Source organism: Rattus norvegicus, chromosome 10 (genome assembly GCF_021556685.1).
Source record: "Rattus norvegicus strain SHRSP/BbbUtx chromosome 10, alternate assembly SHRSP_T2T, whole genome shotgun sequence".
In the NCBI taxonomy this organism is placed as follows: Eukaryota; Metazoa; Chordata; class Mammalia; order Rodentia; family Muridae; genus Rattus; species Rattus norvegicus.
Window position 1 is genome coordinate 45,408,593 of NC_141543.1, and position 25,735 is coordinate 45,434,327.

General features: G+C 48.7%; 1 long non-coding RNA gene across 2 annotated transcripts; it reads right to left on the reverse strand.

Annotated features, from left to right (window-relative positions):
* Window positions 1-316: 316 nt before the first annotated feature.
* Window positions 317-25,067, reverse strand: LOC120095103 (uncharacterized). 2 transcript variants are annotated; one of them, XR_015631633.1, is made up of 3 exons: window positions 24,676-25,067; window positions 4,181-4,467; window positions 317-1,297 (listed from the first exon to the last, which is right to left on the reverse strand). It is a non-coding gene; the product is annotated as an uncharacterized LOC120095103 (long non-coding RNA). The 2 variants fall into 2 exon arrangements; XR_015631632.1 differs by lacking the exon at window positions 24,676-25,067 and adding an exon at window positions 8,652-8,950.
* Between the last annotated feature and the right edge of the window lie 668 nt (window positions 25,068-25,735).

Sequence of the window (25,735 nt, forward strand, 5' to 3'; positions counted from 1 at the left end):
GGGTGAGGTCTTGACTAAAGGTTGCCAGCAGCCCAGTTTTCCAGCGCCCGCTTGTTAGTGTTACCATATAGTAACTGAGCCTCCCCCTGGCAAGGTTTGCAACAGTAAACATAATTTAGTGTCTTCTTTGCTATTGTTTCCACCTGAATCTTGGGTCAGTGACATCACTCCATTCCACATAAGCGAGATGAATTCTTCTCTATAAGAACAGTGTGCAATCAACCACTGAGACATCACTCCAGACCCCCAAGGGACATTTGGGGGGTTATTTATTAGTTGATTGATTTATCTGCTTATTTATTTATATTTGTTTGTTAGTTGGCTGGTTTGAGACAGGGTTACTCTATGTCACCCTGGCTGTCCTGGAACTCACTGTGTAGAGCAGGCTTCCTAGGACTCAGAGATCCACCTGCCTCTGCCTCGAGAGTGCTGAAATTAAAAATGTGTACCACCATGCCTGACAAATTTTTTTCAAAATGTACATAACAGATCATCCAGCTCCATTTCCTCCAGTAGGTGTTGGGCTTCAGAAGGCCCACAAACCACACAAATACTGATCTCAGTCTGACAGGGATGGTTTATTGAATGCATACCCTAAGACTGATCAATCGAGGCCGTAGCTCAGAATTCGGGGGCTGAGGCTACAACCCCTGAACATTTCTCAGGGCCGGCTTATAAAGGGAAAAACCACAACAAGCTCATAGGCAGGTGCAGGAAGTGCTGCCCAATGGTCAGCTCTGACTCAAGCTACTTTGGCCAGCTTTTGGACAGAACAGTTCTAACTGACCTTTATTCTGATTGGTCCTACATGGAGCTTACAGCTGTTGGATTTCTTAAGATTAACAAACTTCAGAACATACAGACTATAACAGGGATGTGGTCAGCATGACCCTGCACTGAGTCAAGTTATTTTTGTGTGTCCATGACTGGCATGTTACAGCAACAATGCGAAATAGCTGGCAGGCCTGGAACAAAATGGTTACAACAATTTTGGGGGTCTAGCGGGCTGGTCTCGATTGTAGGAGTTTACTTTTATCAACTACAAGAAACACTCGGGCAGACAGTTCAAGGAATCGTCAGTGGCTCTGTTGTAATGTCAAGACTTGGCCACTGTAATTCCTTCTGCTTCTGCCTCATGGTCACAATGTGGCTACTGCAGCTCCAGACATTTCTTCTCACTTTCCAGGCAGGAAACAGGAGGCAGGATGATGCTGGTTGTGTGTACATTCCTGCTTGATTCCCCCTGGGTGTCATAGTGTGGGACCAAGTAACATGGCCCTCACAAGACACAAGATACCTAAGGAAGAAGCAAAGATGTGTTGATTGGCGTGGCTGTTATCATGTGCCTTTCAGGATTTACCTGTCTTTTCCTGGCCCCAACCTCCATCTACAGTTCTGTTAATTGGGCCAGGAGCTAAAGCTCCTTTCTCATCCAGAGTTGCAGTTTGGGTCTGGACATCCCCCAGAAGTGCTAAAGGGTTGGTCACAAGTTGAACTTTACGGTGGGCTTGGGAGGGGGTGTGCTTTAGAGGAAGGGTGTAATAAAGGAAGTTAGGTCACTGGGTCTGTGCCCTTGCAAGGGATATGAGGCTCACTTCTCCCTCTGTCTCTGCTTTATGCCCCAACCTGTTCCCACCGTGCTGTCTCACCTCAGGCTCAGAGACAGTCGGTTAACAAGCCCGAAGCCTCTGAGACTATAAACCAAAACGAAGATGAATTTCCTAAAGATTGTTCAGTTGGTTTTGGTTTTTGTTTGTTTGGTAGGTTGGTTGGCTGGTTTTTGGTTTTTCCAAGGTAAGGTTTCTCTGTGTAACAAATCTGTCTTAAACTTGCTTTGTAGACCAGGCTGGCCTTGAACTCACAGAGATTCACCTGCCTCTGCCTCCCGAGTGCTGGGGTTAAAGGGGATGAGTCCACCATCATGCCCAGGTCGTTGTTTTGTTTTTCAATCAGAGTCTTGCCATGTAACCCTGACTAGCCTGGAACTTACTCTGTTCTTGAAGTCATAGCAATCCACCTGCCTCTGTCTCATGAGTACTGGGATTAAAGGAATGTACTCTCTCTCTCTCTCTCTCTCTCTCTCTCTCTCTCTCTCTCTCTCTCTCTTTTCTTAATTAAGAATGATGTGATTCCAAACCAGAGTAGCTCATAAATAAATGAAAACACTGATTAAAAACAGCTAGACAAACTGGAGCTTCCAGGGACTAAGCCACTACACAAAGACTATACATGGACTGACCCTGGACTCTGACCCCATAGGTAGCAATGAATATCCTAGTAAGGGCACCAGTGGAAGGGGAAGCCCTTGGTCCTGCCAAGACTGAACACCTAGTGAACGTGATTGTTGGGGGGAGGGTGGTAATGGGAGGAGGATGGGGAGGGGAACACCCATATAGAAGGGAAGGGGAAGGGGTTAGGGGGATGTTGGCCCGGAAACTGGGAAGGGGAATAACAATCAAAATGTAAATAAGAAATACTCAAGTTAATAAAGATAAAAAAAAGAAATATATATTTATTTTTATTTCTATGGGGAAAAAACTGTATTCTTATTAGTGCCTACTGTTCTGTTTTATATGTAAATTTAACAAAGAAAACTCCTTTGTAATTTTAATATCAAAAAAAAAAAAAGACAGCTAGACAAAAAAAGAAAAAAAAAATGAAAGGAATTTGAGACCAAAGCTGTTTGGTCTCAAATTGCTGATGGTCTCTGGAAGCTCTGGGTTCCCCTTCCCCACAAGCTTGTGTCTGTAGAAATGACAACAGGTAGTTTCCCCCACTCAAGGAACAGATTCCAGGACAGACACAGATTGGCTGTGATTGGACCCCAGGCCATTTCCAGCCAATCCCAGCGACTCCATGAAGTTCAGTGCTGGCTCCAGATCTCATGGAGACATGGGACAACTCTGGGACAGAGATGAAGTCAACTATCCCCCAAGCCATTGATTTCCCTTGAAGACTAGTATAGACAGGCCCCTCAGGGAACCTGGCTAAGCCGGAAGAACAGGGGTTAGAGGAAGAGCCATGTAAAAGGCTTTGACTCTGTGTGTGTGTGTGTGTGTGTGTGTGTGTGTGTGTGTGTGTGTGTGTGTGTGTGTGTGCATGAGGAGGCTAGAGGACAATGCTGAATGCCTTTCTCTATTTCTTTCCATCTTTAGTGAGTTAGTTAGTTAGTTAGTCAGTCAGGTAGGTAGGTAGTTACTTAGCTGAGAAAGGGTCTTGAGCTGATCCTGGATTCAGCTAAACTGACTGGTCAGCAAGCTCCAGGGACTCCCTGGTCTGTCTCCTCAGTGTTGGGATTACAGATGCATGCCACCAGGCCTTCCCTCTCATGTGGGCTCTGAACAGGTGCTTGCACTTGTGCAGCCAGCACCTGGCTTGCTGAGCTGTGCCCCCAGCACCAAGCTCTGCATTTCTAAGAACTTTGTTGCTCACAGACATCTCTGAGGTAGGGAAGGCGAAGATTCTGGTCCTGCACTGCAGTGGACAATCTGTTACAAAGAAGTGGAGGGTGACCCCATTGCAGTGCTGCTCACAGGCACCTGGACTCTGACATCCTGCTGTTCATTTCCTCTACGGTGTGCCCAAGCACACAGACAATTGGTCCACCAGGAGACAGTCCAGGAGGCAGAGAATGATCTAGGTTACAAGGCTGGTGAAGCATCTTGGCTCCTGAGGTTCTTTATAAAGGAAGCACCTTTGCCTCAGCTTTGAGAGCTTTGTATCACACAAGGAGGGAGCCCCCAGAAACAGCTACAGCATTGAGAAGTCGCTACTGGGCAACTGAAGGATGACAGCTGAGGAAGGGTCAGGTGGACAATAGCAACTGTGGCTTCTCCATCACTTTCTCTGTGCTCTGCCTGCAACGCACCAGAGGAAAAGGATATTTATGTTGCAAACTGTAGCTCAGCTTCAGAAACCTTAAGCAACAGCAGCTGCTGAGGAGAGGAACTGGGCTTGGAGCTGCATCTGCTCCAAAGAAGGAGCCCTGAACTGAAGAGATCTCTCTCAGGCCGGGCTCTCTGCTGACCACTATCTGAGGCTCCAAGGGACTACTCATCTGGAGTGCCTGGACTTACCAGAGGAAACCCAGGATAAATACCAGGATAGCAGTTCCACCCAGCCAGCCCCCTTTTCTTGCTTCGCTGGCACCTGGCACCACGCCCCCTTGCTCAAGTATTACCTGTTCGTGACAACTTCAGCCCAAGAACTGTCCTCAAACTCTGCAGCTCAGCCCAGGAGAAAAGAATGTCTCCGGAAACCCCAATTGTGAAACCTGCATTCGAGTCTGTGCCTGACTTGCTGGGAGAACCTGGGAAACTTTTCCATTTCCGAGCCTCAGTTTCTCCCATCTTCCAAATAAGTGCGTGTCTTGGACTCTGCTCTCCAGACTGGTCTCTAGCTCCTGCAAGTCTCTGGTCTCAGGGTCCAGGCTTTCTCCGCTTCCTTTGCTTTGCTTCAGATTCCTGCCTGGGGCAGAGCGAGGGCAAGTTACCACAGTACTGAATCTAGGTGCCAGAGAGGCATGGCTCCCAGCCCAGTATTAGACTTGCCTAAGCCCAGCAGGCAAAGCAGATCCCTGAGAACAAAGGGAGGAGAGGACTCCAGAAGGAGAGGACCTGGTGACTAGTCTTTCCACACTCAGTGACTTTAACCCCTTCCGCACTAAGCCCAAACAGCAGGGGACTGGGCAGAAGATGTCTGAACCATTATAACCATGTGTAGCCATTATAACCCTCCTGAACTGCCCTGGCTCACACAGTGGGCTTCTCACACAGGAGCCCTAGGGAGCAGCCTCAGCTTCAGACTCCATTCATCTTTCAGAGACCACTACCCCCACCCCTTCTCAAAATGTCATAGGCAGGATCCCCCACCACAGCATTTGCCTATTAGAAGCTCAGGCCAAAAAGGGAAGGGACACATCTTTTAGCTCCATTGAAGAATCCTGGACTAGTGTGATTCCAGGCACACAGGGGAACAGGCTTGCAGGATGGCGGGAGACAAGGCCCCTTGCTTAGCGCTCCTTCCTCTAGTCTGTATTGCCTCTGGGGGGGGGGGGGTGTTGTAAACACCTTTCCATCCCCAAATTAGAAGCAGGCTGTTGAGGCTTGCCCACAGATTCCTCACTTGAACCTGAAGTGACTCATTTTCTCAGAAGTATGGGATCAAACCCACCGAGGCTACTAAAACTTTACTATGAGGCCCAGTGCCCTGGGGCTGGCTTTCTTATTAGGCATGGAACAGGGAGCAGCTAGTGTCAGGGGCCAGGCTGGGCCAAAGAGTACAGGAGTCAAGTCCCTTCCTTGAGAAGTTTCTGCTGTGACACTTCTCCTCTGGGGAGTTCTGGGGACCCAAGGAGGCAGGGATATCTCTTTCCTGAACCAATCTGAATCACAAACCAAATGGAAGAGAGTTCCCAACCAAAGGAAGCCTGGATTACTGAATTAAATCTCTATGAATTAAATCTCTTTTCCTGACATTTCCCAAAGCACACCTCTGTGTGTGCATGTAAGTGTGTGTGTGTGTGTGTGTGTGTGTGTGTGTGTGCATGCATTGGTTGTGAGTGCATGTGTGTGTACATGCATGTACATGAGTATGCATGCGTGTATGTGTGTGAGTTTATGTACATGTGTGTGCGTGTGCCTGTGCATTTGTGTGTGCATTTGTGTGTGTGTGTGTGTGTGTATGCCAGAGGTCCATACCAGGTGTCCTCCTCTACTGCTTTGAATGCTATTTTTGAGAAGGAATCTGCCACTAAATCTAGCTCACTAATTTGCTTAAGCTGTCCAGATGGCAACCCTAGGGAGACTCCTGTCTCTACCTCCCTGGCTGTAGGATTACAGGTACTTGCCACCATGCCCAGTTTTTTACATAGGCACTGGGAAATCTGAACTCAGCTCCTCATGTGTTCACGGCAGGCACTTTGCCCATGCCTGCTTAACACTGTTAGTAAATTTCAGACACTTGCTTTGCAAAAGCAGATGCACAGCATGGTCCTTGGGGGAGCTGGGCTCCTGCAGCAAGTAAGAGTGTAGAGGTTCGGTCATCGGAGGGCCCAGCAATCTGAGGACAGCAGGGGTGAGGCGGGAAGGCTGTCTCTCTCCTTGGTTAGTTACTTGTAGAACTCGTATATCCCTTTGGAGCACATGAACTCACAGATGCCTCTTGACATAGCCCTGGGCCTACCTTCGAGGTCCCTGAGGGAGACAGGAGCTCCACGGATCATTCTGGATATCTTATGAGGGCTACTCGTGTCTAACATTGTTCTTGGCCCAGAGGATGCAGGGAAGGACAAAGTCACCTGTTCCCTTCGTCGAGGAAACAGCAGGCGGGAAACAGAAAATGCTCTACACTGTTTCAGGAGTTGCAGAGAGGCCGGAGCTGAGCTCTGACAAATGAGCCTTTCTGCAGGGGTCATGTCAGGAAGCCAAGTCCACTTCACTTCTGTCAGACATGTGCTATGGCTTCTGTGCCCCATCTTCTCATGTGAGCTCATGGCGTCCACCAGTCTGGATTCTCTGGACTTTTCCTCCAAACTGCGTGTTCAGTCCCTCTGCCTGCAAGCAGCAGTTACCTCTCCCTGGGTGCTCACCATCCAGGCTGTCTGCTCTCCAGGGAGATGGCAAAAGGACGAAGTCAGGGGCTGCCAAAAGCTCCCCCTTTATTCCCATGGCTCTGCACGAGAACCGCACACTCTCCACAGAGCTCTGCCCCCAACACCTCCGTCATCTGTCCCTGCCTCCAGCGACATGCTCTCTCCACCAGCACCTCTTACACATATTCCAGCTCATACCTCCACACATATTCCCGGCCCTCTGTCCAACCCTGGCCTTTTGTTCCCTCAGCCTCTGAGTTGCAGCTCCCTGTCGAGCAGCTTGTTCTCAGCTTCCCTCACCCAGGTCTCAGCATCCACCTGACCTCCCCACTGCAAGCCCCATCCCTCATCACAGTCCCGTAAATGTCACTTTGTGACACTTCTCCATAGTGGAAACTTACATAGAGGGCATTTGTCCTGCCAATCTCGGAGCCGGTGCTGGCTTGGAACTCACTAAGGAACAGTGACGACCTTGAATCTCTTAGCCTTCCACCTCTATCACCTTAGTGTTGAAATTACAGGTATGAACCACCATGTCTGGTTTGTGTCTGTGTTGAGGATCGAACTCAGAGCCTGGTGCACACTAGTTCAGCACAGCCCCAAGCCCCCTTTCTCACTCTGCACAATACCTGGACCTCTGAACTCAGAGAGGTCTCCAGAAGCCTCTGCAGCCGTGTTATATGACTGTCTGCAACCTTCAGGTGATGTGTCCACTTTGAGAGGAGGGTGGGGTTTGGATTAATCTAGTCCTTTACTTGATAACTAGTGGAGAACTAAAGAGGCATTAGAACCTTCTGGAAGTAGTACAGTCTGTGCATGACAGAATCAGGCACATTGGGAGGCTCAGAGAAACAGCCTGTGTGGGAGGGTCTGAGGCAGCCTCTCTTTAAGAAGGCAGCAGGCAGTAGGCAAGAGAGAGTAGACCACAAATGGAAGCAGAAAGCCTGAGATGGGGCAGTCAGACGTAGGCTTTAGATCCCATCCCCCTGAACTAGAGATTCATTTTGTCCCCCCATTTCTGTGGGGCTCTCTTAGAGCAGGGATTTCGGGAGTCCCGCTGGGCCCGCATGCTCCCTGCAGGGGTTGGAGGGTTGGGGGAGAATCCTGAGGTTGAGCAAGTCCCGAGGGCACACTGCCAGGACACTGCCAGGTGTTTTCTGCAGCCGAAGTCTGTCCATGCTTTACCATCCCATATGAACTGCACCCAGAGCCCAAGAGCAGCACAATCCAGCTGCCCCTGCTTCTGACTGGAAGCCAAATTATTACACAGTTAGTTACCCATGCCACGGGCTTCGGGCTTCGGACCAATTAAGTGAGCAAAGGGGGTGGTTAACAAGGAGTAAACAATCCAAAGGCCTCTGGTAATTACTCTGGGGCTCTGTGCTAATACACCTAAGCCAGGAGGCGGGGTTGGGGCAAGAACAAACGTGGGGTCTCCTGGCCTTTGTTCCCTCCATGTGGCTGGTCCCACTGGAGTGCCATTTGCTCAGCCCACCCTGTTCTATACTCTTAGATCACTCTCTGCTGGCTTGTTCTCTCTCTCTCTCTCTCTCTCTCTCTCTCTCTCTCTCTCTCTCTCTCCTCTCTTCTCTCTCTTCTACTTACTCTTTTTTAAAGTGTATGTATGCCAGGTTCTAAGTGCCAGGATTGTAGCAGAAAAAGTACATCTCTGCTCCTTCGTGGTACTGACATTTTAAAGAGTCAACAGGTAGATCCATAACTCCTCAGTGCTCCAGGCAGCCATGTGAGTGCTCAGGACACTAACCAGGGTCAGGGGAGTAGAGAAGGCATTTCAGACAAGGTGATGGTTGAGCAGAGATTCTCTGAAGGCTGCAGAACCAGTGTGAATACCTAGGAGACTGCTTGCTAAGCAGCGGACATCAGGAGTAAAGTTCTAAAGTCCCTGAGGCAGGGAGGAGCACTGTGGCCCAGGAGGAGAGCAAGCTTTAGGACCATGGGGAGTGGGGAGTGGGGGTGTTACACGGCCACAGCAGGGAGCAGAGGACAGCAAAGGCTTCAGGAGAGACAAACAGCTCTCTGTTTTTTCTATGTATTTTACCTTATTTGATCCTTGGAGCAGGTGCTGAAAGGGCAAGAGGTTAGATTTCTTTTTCCACTTGTCAGCTGAGGATCTAAAGTTCTAGGATGTCCCACAGTTTAGCCAGGATCACAGGAATGCCCTGATTCGGGGGCAGAAGTCTGTAGCCTGCAGTCTCCTTTCACATCCATTGAGAGGCCTGTTCCCTCTCATACTGTGCCTCTGCCAGCTTCTAGAACAAGATCCACTCTCAGGCAAGTTTCTGGATGGGTGACATAGTTCAAAGCCAAGCCAAGTGCAGTCAAGCTGCCAAGTGAGAGATGGAATGCTCTTGGTGAGCCCTTAAATTGAATTAATACAGCCCCTGAGGGCTCTCATCATTTAACTGACACGGCGTGGAACCTTTATCAGAACATTAAAAAGAGGCAGACACGGGATAGCCACCTGTAACTCCAATGCATGAGAGGCTGAGTCAGGGGTCTGGTGAGTTCCAGGTCAGTGTGGCTGCATAGTGAGACCCTGCCTCTGAAACAAACACTAACCAAGCATGACATTTAAACCCAGAAGAGGAGCTATAGAGATGGCTCAGTGGCTAAGAGCACTGACTGCTCTTCCAGAGGTCCTGAGTTCAAATCCCAGCAACCACATAGTGGCTCACAATCATCTGTAATGGGATCTGATGCCCTCTTCCGGTGTTAAGATATCTACAGTGTACTCATATACATAAAATAAACAATTTTTTTAAAAGAAAACACATTTTAAAAAAATAAGGCAAAGCAAGACACTGAGGGACAGCAGTAGGGCACATCCCAGTGCTTGGGGATGAAAGCGGGAAGTTCAAATGTTCAAACCATCCTCATAGCTACATAGTAACTTTAAGGCCAGCTACATAAGATTCTGTCTCAACCAAACATGCAAGCAGTTGAAAGGCAGAGACTCATACATGTCACATTGTAACTTAATGGTTTAGGATAAAATCCTAAGACACATGCATTTGGAATTCCTTCCCAAAGGGCTCCAAACTAAAGAGAACAATCGGCAAATTCCTATGAAAGGTTAAATGGGGAATGCCATCAGAAGACCGATTCCCCCTATATACTTCTCCAACACTCTGCAAAACATTTATGACATTTTCTCCAGATCTGCCAAGGTGTGTATGGCATTGGACTATTTATGCTTGCTTACAGAATTCCTCCTGTTGTGGCCACCTATCACCTTCACTATTCAGCTTCTCATCCACCACCCCCAACAAACGGAAGTCACCAGATGGACTGTCACCAAGTTGGGAGGGATGTTTATGAACTTATATCTCTCTCTTTTTAAAATTTCTTTTCAGTCTTCAGATACACCAGAAGAGGGCATCGGATCCCATTACAGATGGTTGTGAACCACCATGCTGGGAATTGAACTCAGGACCTCTGGAAAAGCAGTCAGTGTTCATAACCACTGAGCCGTCTCTCCAGCCCGAACTTCTATCTCTTGAGAGTGTTCACATGTGGCCCAGGCTGGTCTCTATGTGATTGAGGATAACCTTAAATTTCTCATTCTTTTGTCTCCAGGCTCAAAGATTACAGGCATAAACCACCAAATTCTTTGGTACCAGGACTGGAGCTAGAACCAGGGCCTCGTACCTGCTAGGCAATGAATCCAGCCTGGGCTTCTTCCATAAAAGGAAATAATGCCAACCTCTGGCCTCCACAAACACAGGCGAACACACAAATACACCATACGTGCATGAGCACATGAGCACACGTGCACGTGCACACACACATACACACACACACACACACACAAGAGAGAGAGAGAGAGAGAGAGAGAGAGAGACTGACTATATAGGCAATCCAATATAGATTGGCATCTCAGACTGTGAGGAAGACATTGCAGGTACTCTCAGAATCACACATCAAAAGAGACACACCTTCACGCTCAGGAAGATATAGAAAAGAACCTGGAGAAGGATTTAGGATCGAATCCCATCTGTCAATCACAAGTACAGTTGCGCTGAGTCACGGGCCATGGTGTGTGACAGAGCGTCTCCCGTGGACCCATTAGTAAGGCACAAGCCAGGCTCTGGGAGTTAACGTTAAAGCCAGGCCCACACCTCGCACAGGCCTCTCTTGGAGCACTGCCAGTGTGATACAAGGCTGGAACCTTGCATTTGGGTTGTGCAGCACTCCCCGAGCTTCCTTGGTCTCCAAACCTGTTAAGGCTTGGGTCGTAAATATCTTCAAAAGCGCTTATGCTTCAGGGTTGGCCTTAGGTGCAACTGTTCAGAGAGATCTTCGGGAGGTGGTTAGATCACAAGGGCTCTGACCTCAAGAATTTACTAGTCCATGTTCAGATTCTCAGCTTAAGGGGCTATTGGGTGATGGGGGTTGGTGGGGTCTTCAGGAGGTGGAGCCTACTTGCAGGAGCTAGGTCACTGGGGATGTGCACTTGAAGAGAATATTTTGTTCCTATCTTTCTCACCACCCCCACCTCTTTGCTCCCTATGGTAGGAAGGAAGGAGGAGCTCTCCCTCTACCATGAGTCTGTCTCACCACAGCTCACAAGCAGGAATTGTGGACTGTTCCCTCTGAAATGGAACCTGTATAGCCTTTCTTCCCTCTGTTTGCAGGCAGAGCACTAGCGCGTGCGCGCGCGCGCGCGCGCACACACACACACACACACACACACACACACACACAATAAAAATAGATCTTTGAAAATTAATCTAGCAGTAAGGAGAGGGCAGGCCCGGAGCTTGTTCTCACAACCCCAGCACTCGGGAGGCTGAGGTTGGAGGCTTAGGAGTGTGAGGCTGGCTGGGCTACAGAGCAAGACCTTATCTCTAAGGAAATAAACAAAAGCAAACCAGAGCTGAGCACACAGAGCTCGCCTGGCATGCACAAAGCCCTGGGTTTGGCCCCCAGCACCGCATAAAGCCAGTCATAGTAGCAGGTACTTGTAATCTCTGGGCTAGGGAGGTAGAGGCAGGAGAATCAGGGGTTCAGTGTCATCCTTAGCTACATGTCAGATTCAAAGCCAGATTCAAAGAACACCTTGCAGTGGGGATGGGGGGAGAGGATTTAGTTCACTGATAGAGTGCTTGTCTAATATGCACAAGGCCACAAATTCCCTAGTACCATAAATTATACATTATACATGTACACACATACCTATATCCTATGTATATGTATATATACATATGTATATATGTATGTATATCCTACTGTACACACACACACACACACACACACACACACACACACAGTACATGCATATAAGTAAATAACTATCCTCACGGGCCCCACTAAAGCCAAGTAACTTATATGCATGAAAGACCTAAGACAACTCAATAAACCCTATGGTTCCTGAGTCTGTTGAGAGCCAAGTTCCTAGAGCCATGATAGTGTGGAGCATGCGTGCAAGGAAAGCTTCAGGAGCAAGCACAGCCAGGTGAGAAGAAGCAGCCTAGGTGGGATGCCCAGCCCACCCTGGACAGGGAACGCTGGTGTGCTCATTCTTCTGTAGCCCAGGCTAATTTCAAACTCCCTATGTAGCCAAGGATGACCTTGAATACCTATCGTCCTATGTGAACCTTCCAGGTGTACTGAGACTACAGCTATGCACTCCCACACTTGGTTCATGCAGTGCTGGGGGGTCAGCCTCAGAGCATCATCCATCCCAGGCACTCTAGGACTAGGCTACATTTCTAGCCCTTTGAGTGGCCTTTGTCAGATATTTTATTACAGTAACAAGAAAAATAACCAATACAAAACCCACATCTTTTCATTGACAAAAACAAACAAAAATAAACAGAGATAACAAAGTGCTTTGGAGCTGGGCATAGTGGTGCAGGCCTTTGATTCCAGTCCTCAGGAGGCTGAGGCAGAAGGATGGAGAGCTAGGGGCCAGCCTGGGCTACATAAGGAACCTGTCTTAAAAAGCCGAAAAGAGGGCTGGCTGGAGAGATGGCTCAGTGGTTAAAAGCACTGACTGCTCTTCCAGAGGTCCTGAGTTCAATTCCCAGCAACCACATGGTGGCTCACAACCATCTATAATGGGATCCGATGTCCTCTTCTGGTGTGTCTAGAGAAGTACATATAATAAATAAACCAATAATAATAATAATAATAATAATAATAAAGAATTGGAAGTGTCTCCCCTTTTAAAAAAAAGCCAAAAGGGAAGGTAGAAGAGAGAAGAAGGGGAAAGGAGGGACAAGATGGTCCAGACATTTAAGGTGCTTGCTGCCAAATCTGATGACCTGAGTTCAATCTCCAGGTACCCACTGGGGCGGGGGGGGGGGGGGAGTGCCTGAGAGTTGTCCTCTGGCTACACATGCATTCCTCTGTCTATAAGTCTGTTTATCCATTCGTCTCTCTCTCTCTCTCTCTCTCTCTCTCTCTCTCTCTCTCTCTCTCTCTCTCTCTGTGTGTATGTGTGTGTGTGTGTGTGTGTGAGAGAGAGAGAGAGAGAGAGAGAGAGAGAGAGAGAGAGAGAGAGAGAACATAAAAAGGGAAGGAAAGGAAAACATGGGGTAGTTCCCATGGGTAGTGGACCAAGGAGGACTGAATAGCAAATGTTAAAATCAACACAACAAGACAAGAGGAGTCAGGTCTTGTCTACTCAGAGCCCTGGTTCTGCTCAGCTTTTAAACTTATATCAATGGATCTGAATGTCAGGGAGCTTTAGCAGCCTGGTACTCTGCACGTGATGAAATTCTCCAAGACCCTGGGCCCACAGTGACCCAGGCATGGTTGCCATGGTGTGTCTTCATCTTGGAAGGCCTACAAGAAAGCTATAAAACTTAGGAAGGTAAATGAAGGCTGAGAGGCTACAGCAGAGGTTGGGGCAGCATGTGGGATCTGAGACCTCTGTGTACAGCATCTCTGGCCAGGCCCTGGTGTCAAGGGAAACACTGAGGATATCTTCCTGATACTGACTGGGGATGCCAGTGGCAGGCAGACCTCTCTTGACAGAAAAGAACCTGCTGGCACAAATATGTGAGCGCCTGACCCAGAGTCACCCACCTTTTATGACCTCCCCCAATCCTGTTCCCAAGACAGCCACACTGAAAGTGCCCCTCTGAACTAAGAGACCCACTCACAATTTCCACAGAGCAGACCCCTGCAGAGAGAGTGGTGTGGAAAAGCAGCCACCCCTCAGGGACTGCCCTCCTAGGTCAGGAAAGAGGTGGATGGGGAGACATGATCAGGCCTGCAGCCTCTGCCTGGGGGTTCCCCATGGTGCCCATCCCAGAACAAAGCCAGGTAAATGGGAGCAAATTACAAGGGTTCTGAGCATGGAAGGGCTTTGATGGCCTCGGGGTGAGGGCTGGATGGGACTTGGTACTGCCCTACTCTCTGTCCTCTTGTGCAACCCCATTCATCAGGGACAAGCTGGCACAGGATGAAGCCGAGGAAAGCATCCATCACTGTGTGATCCCCACTGGGGCTCTGACAAACATCCCTTCTTCTACATGCTCAGAGGAGATCCCCAGCCATTCCGAGACTGGGGACCTGAAGGGTCTTTGGGCCTCCAGCACACACCCTAATCTGTATCCTCTCTCCATCATTCCTGCTCCATTGACTTCTCTCTGCAGAGGGTAGACATGGAGCAAACATCACAGCTGGTTTAACACTCAACCTAGTGCCGGTGTGAGGTAGGGCTGAAGACCTCAATCCTTGTGACACGTGACAAGTCCTAGGGATAGGAACAGTCAAAGTTCTTCTTTAGAGGAGTGGCTAAATTCAATTGTGGGGCAGCACCTGGCTATGAGGACCCCAAATGCCTGGTCAAAGCCCAGGTTGCTCTAGGACATGTATAGCTGTGTTTACTGACCACAGGACCCTTCCACATATGATCCATGAAGTAGCCACAGGCTGATGGGGACAGGAAGGAGTCCAGAAAGGTGGTGCATTTACTGCCACACTGATTGGAGACGATGGGAACTGCCTAACTGTGCCCTGGTAAAGAACTGGTTAGTATAGAAGCACTGCTTTGGGCTTACAAAAAAAAAAAAAAAAAAAATCAAAATCGGGGTCCAAGCAGGCACGTCTCTGTGAGTTCAAGATTAGCCGTGTCAAGGACATGGAGAAATCCTGTCTCAAAAGACAACAAAGAAACAAACAAAGCCAGGGTGGGGTCCAAGACAGTGTCATAGTACATGCCTTCAAACCAGCACTTGTGAGGTAGAGGCAGAAGGAGCAGGAGTTATGGTCAGCCTCAGCTACATAATATATTTGGGGCCAGCCTGAGCTAAGTGTGTGCCCTCTCAAAGAGAGAAGAAAAGAAAAAAAAAGAGAGGAGAGAAAAAAGGAGGAGGAAAGGAGGCAGGGAAAAAGAAAGGAAGAGATGAGGGGAGAGGGGGAGGAAGAAAGGGGATGAGGCTCAGGTAAAAGCGCTTGCTGCTAACTCTGATCTGAGTTCTCTCCACATGGTGGAAGAAAAAAATAGCTTCTGCGGGTTGTCTTCTGACCGTCACATGTGAGCTGTGACCCACAAACTTCCTTATAGACAAACAAACAAACAAACAAACAAACAAACAAACAGAGAAATAAATGTTTCTTTAATGAGGGGAGTCTACAGAAACACACTTGCGCACACGCATGCGCACAGTAGCGAGCATGTCGCGATCAGGAAGCCGGAAGGCAGTGATTGGACTGAAGTTCCCAGCATATCAGCGCGTTTAATTTCCTCCACACTTCTTTGAGGTTGTAACTAGTATTAAATCCATTTTGTTGACAGGAAAACTAAGCCACAAAAGGGCTAGGTGGCTTTCTCTGAGTCATACAGCTAGGTAACAGCAGAACTGAGTTTGTGTCATTCCAGGGCCCAAATATTAAACCACTGTATTATATTGGAGGTGGGGGCAGGGTCTCATGTAGCCCAGGCTGAAATCACAGTTACCAACATGAATCATCATGCCCAACCCCATGTATTACTTTGTAAACATGTTTATATACACGGTTCATTTAATCCTCTCAATTCCCTTTAGTGAAAGAGCTGAGGTTTTCTCCAAGTGGGGGTGGGAGTGGGGCTGGTGTGCAGTGAGTGCAGTACCCATGGTGGCCAGAAGAGGGCACCAGATTCTCTGGATCTAGAGATACAGGTGGTTGCGAGCCTCCTGGCGTGGGTGCTGGGAACCAAGTTTGGGTCCTCTGCAAGAGCAGTGCATATTCTTAACTGCTGAGTCGTTTCTACAGCGCTAACTTTTTCCCCCAAAGGAAGCAGGAGAATTCATTTGGAGCTGAGTGATGGCACAAGCGAAAGTAAATCCCCAAGATTGACAACAGATCACACAGATGACGATACTCCTGGACCATTTTTCTGTTGTTTGTGTTTTCTGTTTTGTTTTGTTGTTTGTTGTTTTGTTTTTGAGACAGGGTTTCTCTATGTAGTCCTAGGTGTTCTGGAACTCACTCTGTAGACTAGACTGGCCTAGAACTCATAGAGATTCACCTGCCTCTGCCACCCAAGATTAAAGGTGTGTACCACCACCACCTGTTATAGGAACATTTTTTTTTAAAGTACAACCTCACTATGTAGCCTGGACTAGCCTGGAATATTAATCTTCCTATATATGCCTCCCATATGCTGGCATTAGAGCCCTGACCCATGAAACTAAACTTAAAAAGAAATTATTTTCCCCCTTTATGAAAAAGACCCAGAGAAGCTGCTATTTGTCCAAGGTCACACTGCCAAAGCATAGTTGACCAAGAAGAAAATTCCTGGAAAGAACGTACAGGTGTTGAAATCTGGAGTTTTGCTCTCCCCTCCCGAGCCTCCACCCCAAAAGAATCTCCTGAAAGCTAGGGATGGAGAATGGAGCCCCACAGGCTTCTCCTTATGTCCTCATTTATCTGGGGTTGGTTGGTTTGTTTTGGGAGGTTCAGCCCTTTGTTTTACTTTTTTTTGTTCGGAAACAGGGTTTACTTTGTATCTCAGACTAATCTTGATCTTGTGTCCATCCCCCTGCTCAGCAAATGCTAGGATTATGGGCATGGGCCACTGTGCCAAGCTCTTCCCAGTCTGAGGTTGCCCCACTTGCTGCTGGGTTTTTCCAATGCTGCTATGGGACTAGTCAGACAGCAGAGGCCCTGGCAGAGGAGGCTTCCCAGGTGTGTGTCTCATCCAGCAAGACTCTCTTCTACAGGCCCCAAAGTGCACTCGATAGGTCAGAGTTCAAGTCCAGGCTCTTCCAGAGACCAAGAGGCCCAGCCTAGTCCCTGCCTTTCTCACCAACCTTACTTCACATCCCTCCAGGAAGTTGCCATCTTAAGGTATACCCTGAAATGACAAGCCAAGGAAGTCCAACCCTAAGTTGTGTTCTCAGTTTCCCCAAAAGATTACCCCCACAGAGGTTAGTGTGTATCATCTCTGAGGCCCATTCCAAGACTCACCTAGCTACAGGGGAGGGAGGTGGCAGACATCAGAGATGGCTCTGGGGAAATGTCTGAGACTAGAGGATGCCCACATACACACTACAAAGCCACAGGGTTTCTGCTCTCACAACCGCCAACCCATCACAACTCTCTCCATACCGTGTCCAACCTAAACTCAGCAGTAAGTTTGCCCACGTGAGCAAAGCAAAAGGAAAGAGGTCTGAGCCTTACAGGCTTTTGTAATAACTTTAAAAAGCAGGCTGAGGATGGTGGTACATGCCTTTACTCCCAGCACTCGGAAGGCAGAGACAGGTAGATCTCTATGAGTTCAAGGCCAGTTTGGTCTACTGAGCAAGTTCCAGGACAGCCAGGGCTACACAAAGAAACATTGTCTCAAAAGAAAGAGGGAGAGAGAGATTGGGGGAGAGAGAGAGAATGGAGGGAGGAAGGGAGGAAGGGAGGAAGGGAGGGAGGGAAGAAGGGAGGGAGGAAGGGAGGGAGGGAGGGAAGGAGGGAGGGAGGAAGGGAGGGAGGAAGGGAGGAAGGGAGGGAGGGAGGAAGGGAGGTAGGGAGGGAAGGAAGAAGGGAGGGAGGAAAGGAGGGAGGGAAGAAGGGAGGGAGGGAGGGAAGGAGGGAGGGAAGAAGGGAGGAAGGGAGGGAAGGAGGGAGGGAAGAAGGGAGGAAGGGAGGAAGGGAGGAAGGGAGAAGGGAGGAAGGAAAGACAGGTTATGAGAAGTAAAGCATGTTCCATGCTAACCCAGGGTCTGCCTCACACAAGGACCACTCACGACACCGGACTCATCAATCCTCATGCATCCGTGGGTAAGACATCTTCCGTGATTACACAGTCCTTCAAGTGGTAGTAAGGGGTTTGGGATATGGTTTTATGACAAAGCACTTGCCTAATGTGTGCAAGGCTTTGGGTTTGATTCCCAGCCCCAGACAGAGAGTCCATCATGGCTGTCTAGTTAACAAGTAAACTGAAAGTGTGAGGAGAGAAAGAAAAGCAGCTCACCTGCCCCACCACCACCCCTCAACAACATGGCGTCAGTCTCCTGATGAACTAGCTCATCTCGCTAGAGGAGGATTGGGCAAGCCTTGGGGTTGTTCCAACACTTGGGTTAAAAGGAACAAGCCGGGATCCTGGAATTTGAAATAGGACAACACACAGTGGGTTGTTTTCCTGGCTGCAGGTAGCACTGTGGCATCTGGTTCCTGGGCTAGCTCTAGCCCGGCTTCCTATAGGAGGCTGAGAAGTCCTCAAGGAAGACTTCAGGACTGGTCATGTGTTATTGATTGGCAGCCGGAAGCCAGGCACACCTTCCTGAGGAACAGAGATGAGCTCTGCCTCGTCCTGCCCGACCTAGGGTGTGGGATGGAAAGTAAGGCCAGGTGGGTTCCCCAAGGCAGGGGAAAAGGCTCCCTCTGCTCTCTGAGGGAGATATGAAAATCAGCAAGCAATACCACCAAACATGGCTTCCAACTTGTCCATATTTTCAAATTGTCTCTCTTGTATCATTAAAAATAAAAATGCCGGGGCTGGGGATTTAGCTCAGTGGTAGAGCACTTACCTAGGAAGCACAAGGCCCTGGGTTCGGTCCCCAGCTCCGAAAAAAAAAAAAAAAAAAAAGAACCAAAAAAAATAAAATAAAATAAAAATGCCAGCATTCTACTATACAGACCAATCTTGGTCTGAAACTGAAAATACGTAGTCCTTAAATCTGACCCACTCCCAAGATGATGTTCAAGGAGACCCTCTGCCTGCATGGGCCTCAGTTTCTGAAGCTGTGCGGAAGGCAGGGCCTCCCTCCTCTTCCGAACTTGACACCCTGGTCAAATGGTGCCCTGATTAGGGATTTGGGTTACAGGTGCCTTTGCTGTTTGTCATTTCTCTATTTTCCACACCTCATAGAGTTTTTCTAGAACTCTCTAAATTGTGGGTGCCATGACAGCCTCAGTGGCCGTCTCAGCTGGATTAAGAACTGGTGTGGAAACAATCTCGGGGCGCGTCTGAGATGGCATTCCCAGAAAGATCTAACTGAGGAAGAAAGACAGTCATTGAATGTGAGCAACACCAGCCCATGGGCTGGGGTCTGGACTGAATCAAAAGGAGAAGGCAATCTTAACACCAGCATTCCTCTCTGCCCTTCCCAGCTGCCTCACGCTAGTATTCCCATGACTCTCCTGCCATGTGAATTATACATCCAAACTCTGAGCCAAAACAAACCTTTCCTTCCTGGAGTTGTTTCTTGTCAGGTATTTTGTGACAACAACTACCAAAAAAATATTTGGGTACCATCACAGTGGTTTAGCCACAATCTTTACTGATAAGATGTTTCTCCTTGGGAGAAAAGCATTTACCAGAGTCACCATCTCGGCTCCATGGCAGGGAGGAAGGCACAGGTGGTTTAACTTCTCATTTGGCAGGACAGAGGAACCCTACCCACTAGCTGTCACCCAGTGGCTCACCCTGTAATTCTGTGATTTTTGTAAGCTTTAGAACTCTCAAAACAGAGCTGACCAACCTCCCAGACTCCCTCATGGGTAGTCACCTCCCTGCAAAGTAGTGACAGGACCAGAGGGGTCTAAGTTTCATTTATTTTTTTTTTAAGATTTATGTATTATATAAATACACTGTCGCTGTCTTCAGACACCAGAAGAGGACATCAGATCCCAGATGGTTGTGAGCCACCATGTGGTTGCTGGGAATTGAACTCAGGACCTCTGGAAGAGCAGTCAGTGCTCTTAACCACTGAGTCATCTCTCCAGCCCTAAGTTTCATTTCTATTGCTGTGAAAAAAACACTTGAGGAGTCTGGGGCTTGTGTGCCTTACAGGTGCCAATCATGTCCTTTGCTGACTGAAACCAGGAGTTCAAGTGGAGCAGGGAGCCTGGAGGCAGGAGCTGAAACAAAGGCCATGGAGTGATGCTGCTTACTGGCTTACTCTCCGTGGCTTGCTCAGCCTGCTCTCTCTCTCTCTCTCTCTCTCTCTCTCTCTCTCTCTCTCTCTCTCTCTCTCTCCCTCCCTCCCTCCCTCCCTCCTTCCCTCTCTTTTTTTTAAAAATTTTTTTATTTTATTTTCTGAGACAGGGTTTCTCTATGTAACCTTAGCTGTCCCGGAACTCACTCTGTAGAGTAGGCGGTCCTCAAATCCAGAGAGATCTGACTGCCTCTGCCTCCTGAGTGCCAGGATTAAAAGGTGTGCACCACTGCCAGGCTCACTTACTTGTACCACCCAGGACCACTTGCTCAGGAATGGCACCACCCACAGTAAACCAAGTCCTTTCACATCTATTATTCATCAAGAAAATGCCCCCTGCCCCCAGTGAAACCTGCCCATAGGACAATCTAATTCGGGCACTCCTCCATCGAGGTTTCCTCTTTCCAAGGGAATAAGACATTTTATTCCCTCAACTCCAGGAAAAACGCACATCCACACTTGACATGTTTTATTCTCTAAGCATCTCTCTCTACTAACCCTTGATTGAAACCTTGCATTTAAAAAATCTATATCATAAAAATATTTTTAACCACTTCCAGCTCTACTCTACACTGGCTCCACCTGAAATTCATCTCTGCTGAAGCTAAGGATCTGGTTGTCTGAGTTCCTACAATATTGAGTGCTGCAGATGACAGTGTGGAGCCAGTTCCCAGCAGACGCAAGGATTGTTAACCGCAGTGCCTGCTGGGATCTCAGACCCAGAGAAGTCACTTCCGAGGGTTTCCACCACAGGACTCAGGGCCGTCCTGGGTCCAGACCAATTCCTCTGCTCCAGCTGAGTGACTGACAGCCAGCTCTGGGGCTGAGTGCTGGAAGAGATCCCGGCCTAGGCGTGTCAGAACTCAAATGCCTAAGGACTTGATGGCTCCCGGTGAGCTACTAGAACTGCAGCTGCTTGAACCACCCCACCCCCAAGGCTCCCGCCAGGCACACACGACTTCTCTAATCTGCATCTGAAGAGAGTCTCCTTTATGACACCCCTCCAAGTGGATCTACAATGGCTCCCGCTGAACACCCCAGAAGCTCATCCTTCTTCTAAGGGTTCTAGAGAAGCTCTTCCTTGTGTCTAATTACATCTTCCCATCACAAATCCTGATTTGCCCTTCAGGGCCAACACAGAGAAAGTCTCTCCTTGGACCAGGCACAGCGGTACAAATGGCTATAATTGATCTCTGCATTCCTGAGTCAGAGGCAGGAGGATTAGAAGTTTGGCTACATAGCAAGCCTGAGGCCAGTCCAGGCTATGTGAGACTTTGTCTCACAAGCAAAAACCCAAAACAAAGTAAAGAAAAGCCACCCCTGCTATGGTTTAGAACTAAATCTCCCCCCCCCCTCCCCAAGACAATGTGCTAAGGCCTGGGTACCAGCTCTTGTGACTTTGGAAAGTAGTTAGGTGGATCCTGAGGACTCCGAGCTCCACAAGACCTCAGGGTCCACCCACTTACAGGTTACATCTGATGGGCTATGGAAAGTACTGGAGACTTAGAAGGGGGACCTGGTTCATATAGTGGATCCACAGAGCATGCTCTTGGGGCGTGAGTTTTCTCTCTCTCTCTCTCTCTCTCTCTCTCTCTCTCTCTCTCTCTCACACACACACACACACACACACACACACACACACTCAGTTACAGACAGCATGAACCCAATTAACTTTAGGATGAAAACTTCAACTCCAGTAAACCTCTCCTCCCCTGGCATTTTGTCACCATGATAGAAAGCTGATGAACACACCCCTCAAGATCTTTCATGATCAGGTCTTCTTCCTTCCTTATATCTTTCATAATAATGGCCACCACTGAAGTGGCAGTGACTAGATATAGGCATTCCACATTGCCCAATTTCATTTAATCCTCACAATAGTCCCATGACCCAGGTATTCCCTTGAGGAGGAAAAGATGTATTTGGGCCGTGGTTTAAGGAGATACCATCCATCATGGTGGGGAAGGTGTGGTGGCAGCAGCTACTCATGGCTATGATAGCGGGCTCTTTCTCACATCTCAATAGATGAAGAAGCAGAGAGAGACTGATCAATAGAGTCATGAGGGCTTGACACAAAGGTGCTGGACAATCAACCCAGTAGAACTCCTAATAACAGAGGCCAATCTAACAGGTCCAGTAAATAAAGCCCACAGGCCATAGGTGATCACAAATGTGAAAGAAGTGTATTGGGAAACAGGAGGAAAATGAGGAAAGATGTGGGGAGGGGCGTCTCTAGATCTAAGATGCTGTTGTATGCAGAGTGAGCATGAAAGAGAAAGGACATGGGGGTGTCACAGTTCCTCTCTTTCCAGGTTCAATGATCTTGTACACAAGGAAGAACGCAGCAAGGCCCATGCAGAACCACGAAGAAAATTAAAAACTGCACCTCAGACCAGCGAGATGACTCAGCAGGTGAAAACCCTTGCTGGATAAGCCTGAAGACCTGAGTGGGATACCTGGGACCCACACAGTGGTGGAAGGACAGAACAGAGGTGTCCTCTGACCTTACCCACACCAAGGCACAGGTACACACACATGCACACACACACATGCATGTTTGAACACATGCAAATACAATTTAAGAAAAAAAGAACTGTGGTTCTTAGACACAGGTTATTGTCATTTGATTCTAATTTTAGACATTAATTTATAAAGTCACATCGGACAAAGCAAATTTTACTCGGTGTGCTTTGAGATTTAAGGACCCACTGCATGCAAAGGAGCCAGGTGTGGATGCCTGTTAATCCCAGCACTTAGAAACTGAGGCAGGAGGATTTTGAGTTCAAGGGTAACTAAAGTCTCTTTAGAGACAGACAAAGCAAATGGGATTTGGGGCGATAGGGATCAAGCTCGGGGCATTGTGAGTGCTTGTCAAGCACTCTGCCATTTGAGCCCAGCCCAGCCCTCGAATCTGACGTTTAAAGGGAATCGTATTATAGTGGTTTCCTGCAACCTTTCCACAACTCCTAGCTTGGATTTCTGCCAATGCACCTGATCCGGATGTCCCAGATTGTTTTAGTTAAGTTTTCTACTGCTGTGAACAAGGAAGGGGTAGTGAATCCATGACCATCACGATGGGGCAGCAAGGCAGCAGGCAGGCACAGTGACTGGAGTAGCTAGCTGAGAGGTCACATTTTTAAAAAATATTCATTTTGGCTGGGGATTTAGCTCAGTGATAGAGCGCTTACCTAGGAAGCGCAAGGCCCTGGGTTCGGTCCCCAGCTCCGAAAAAAAAAAGAACCAAAAAAAAAAAAATATTCATTTTATATGAGTACACTGTAGCTGTCTTCAGACACCAGAAGAGGGCATCGGATCTCATTACAGATGGTTGTGAGCCACCATGTGGTTGCTGGGAATTGAACCCAGGTCCTCTGGAAGAGCAGCCAGTGCTCTTAACCACTGAGCCATCTCTCCAGCCCCTGAGAGTTCACATTTTAAACTACAAGCAGGAAGCAGAGAGCACAAATGTCTGCCCCAGTGGCACACTTCTTCTAACGAGGCTAAGCCATCCCCAAACAGCACCACCAACTGGGGCCCAACCATTCATTCAAACACCTGAATTCATTTAAACCACAAGACAGACACCCTCAAATTTAGAGACAGATTTTCTCTGTCTCAATGCATACCGCGGAGATCAACTTTATCTCTTAGTTCAACTCCCACCCCAGACCTGCTCACCTAGAGGCCTCAGTGTCTCCATCTATGGCATAAGGAGAGGCTAATGACAGTTTTCATCTAGCTTCACACAGGGGCCTCTCGGGCTGTATTCCTAGCTGAATCAAGTATAAGAGATAGTGCAAAAGCCAGGGGTGGCTGCAAACGCCTTTAGCCTTTAGTCCCAGCACTCAGGGGGCAGGGGCAGGGGCAGGTGGATCTCTGAGATTGAGGCCAACCTGGTCTGCAAAGCAAGTTCCAGGACAGCCGGGACTGCACGAAGAAATGAAACACTGAGACAAAGAGAAAGAGACGAGGTGGAGAGAGAGAGAGAGAGAGAGAGAGAGAGAGAGAGAGAGAGAATATGAGAATATATGATGGGAGGGGGCAATGATCCTGGCCTTTACCAAAGTGTGAGAATGAATTGGTGAGTAATGTCCCCCAAGGATATCCTATCTTAGGGTTTCTATTCCTGCACAAACATCATGACCAAGAAACAAGTTGGGGAGGAAAAGGGTTTATTCAGCTTACACTTCCACATTGCTGTTCATCACCAAAGGAAGTCAGGACTGGAACTCACACAGGGCAGGAAGCAGGAGCTGATGCAGAGGCCATGGAGGGATGTTACTTACTGGCTTGCTTCCCCTGGCTTGCTCAGCTTGCTCTCTTTTAGAACCCAAGCCTACAAGCCCAGGAAATGGCACCACCCACAAGGGTCTGGGTCCTCCCCCTTGATCACTAGTTGAGAAAATGCCTTACAGCTGGGTCTCATGGAGGCATTTCCTCAAGGGAGGCTCCTTTCTCTGTGATAACTTCAGCTTGTGTCAAGTTGCCACACAAAACCAGCCAGTACAGCAGCACCCCATGGGTGGTGGTGACACAGACAGCTTGTGACACAGCAGCAGATGCAGAAAGAAGGGGGGGAGGGGCAGGGGTAAACCGAAAAGAGCTAGAAAGTACCTGTCCTAAGCTTTGAGAAGCTTCTAAGCTCTAAACATGGAGGTAAGAAGGGGAAACATTGTGCACCCTGGAGGAACCTACCTGCCAGGCTCTGTAGGCATCTCCCCTCCTTCCCTGTAGCTGCAGAGGAAGAGAACAAGCCTGGGGCGCCAGGGGAAGGGGCGCGGTGCTGCTAGTGACCTACTAAGTTCCTTGAAGAGGTTGCCAGCCCTGACTCCAGGGAGCAGGGTGTGGCCAGCTCCAGGCTTGCATTTGAATCTCTGAGTCCAGCTGCACTCACCAGTTTCCAGACCATTCCAGCTGGTCACACACTTTAGGTAGCCTGGGGTCACCCACACCCATCTTCAGAAGGACAAGAGGAGTGGACATGAGCTCAGCCTATGTAACCCATCTGCAGCCCGCCTCTGATGCACACTGTGACCCCCGCAGGGGTAGAGGGCAGGGTGGCTCACTGCTTCTCAAATGCCATCTGCACCAGTGTCCAGTGCTGTCTTCCACTTCGCCCCAGCCACCTGCGGGACTGGTTACAGCAGTACACACAGCTCTTTGTTTGCTGTCTTGTTTGTTTGCTGGTGTGCAAACAGGCCTTGTAGTTGAGGTTAGAGATTAGCCCAAGGCAAAGTGAGATGGGCAGAGGTGGAAAGGGGTGGGGGTGGGGCAGCGAGGCTGTGCTTCCCTCCCACTCTGCTACCCACGCAGAGACCCCCAAGATCCCGATTACAACACCGCCAGCCTTCACCTCCAGGAATTTCCTGCCTCTTCAGTTACTTCCACCAGAAACCCGTCTCTCCTGGGGTGGGGGTGAGGCTTGGATGACCTTAGTTGCTCTTTGTTCCATACAGTACCAAGTATCCCAGGCTGGCCTTGAACTCACTTTGTAGCAGAGGATGACCTGGAAGTGTTGATCCTCCTGCCTCCACCTCCCAAATGCTGAGATTACCAGTGTGCACCACCATGACTGGTTTATGTGGACCCAGAGGGAACTCCGGGCGTCCTGCCTGCTCCGCAGGTGTTTTATCCGCCGTGCTACATCGCCAGCCTGGATCTTGAACTCCTGATCGTTCTGCTTCCGCCTCCCAGAGCAGAGATGTCAGCCATTTGCTGCTGTGTCCTCATCAAAATTGTTCACCTTAAAGAAGTC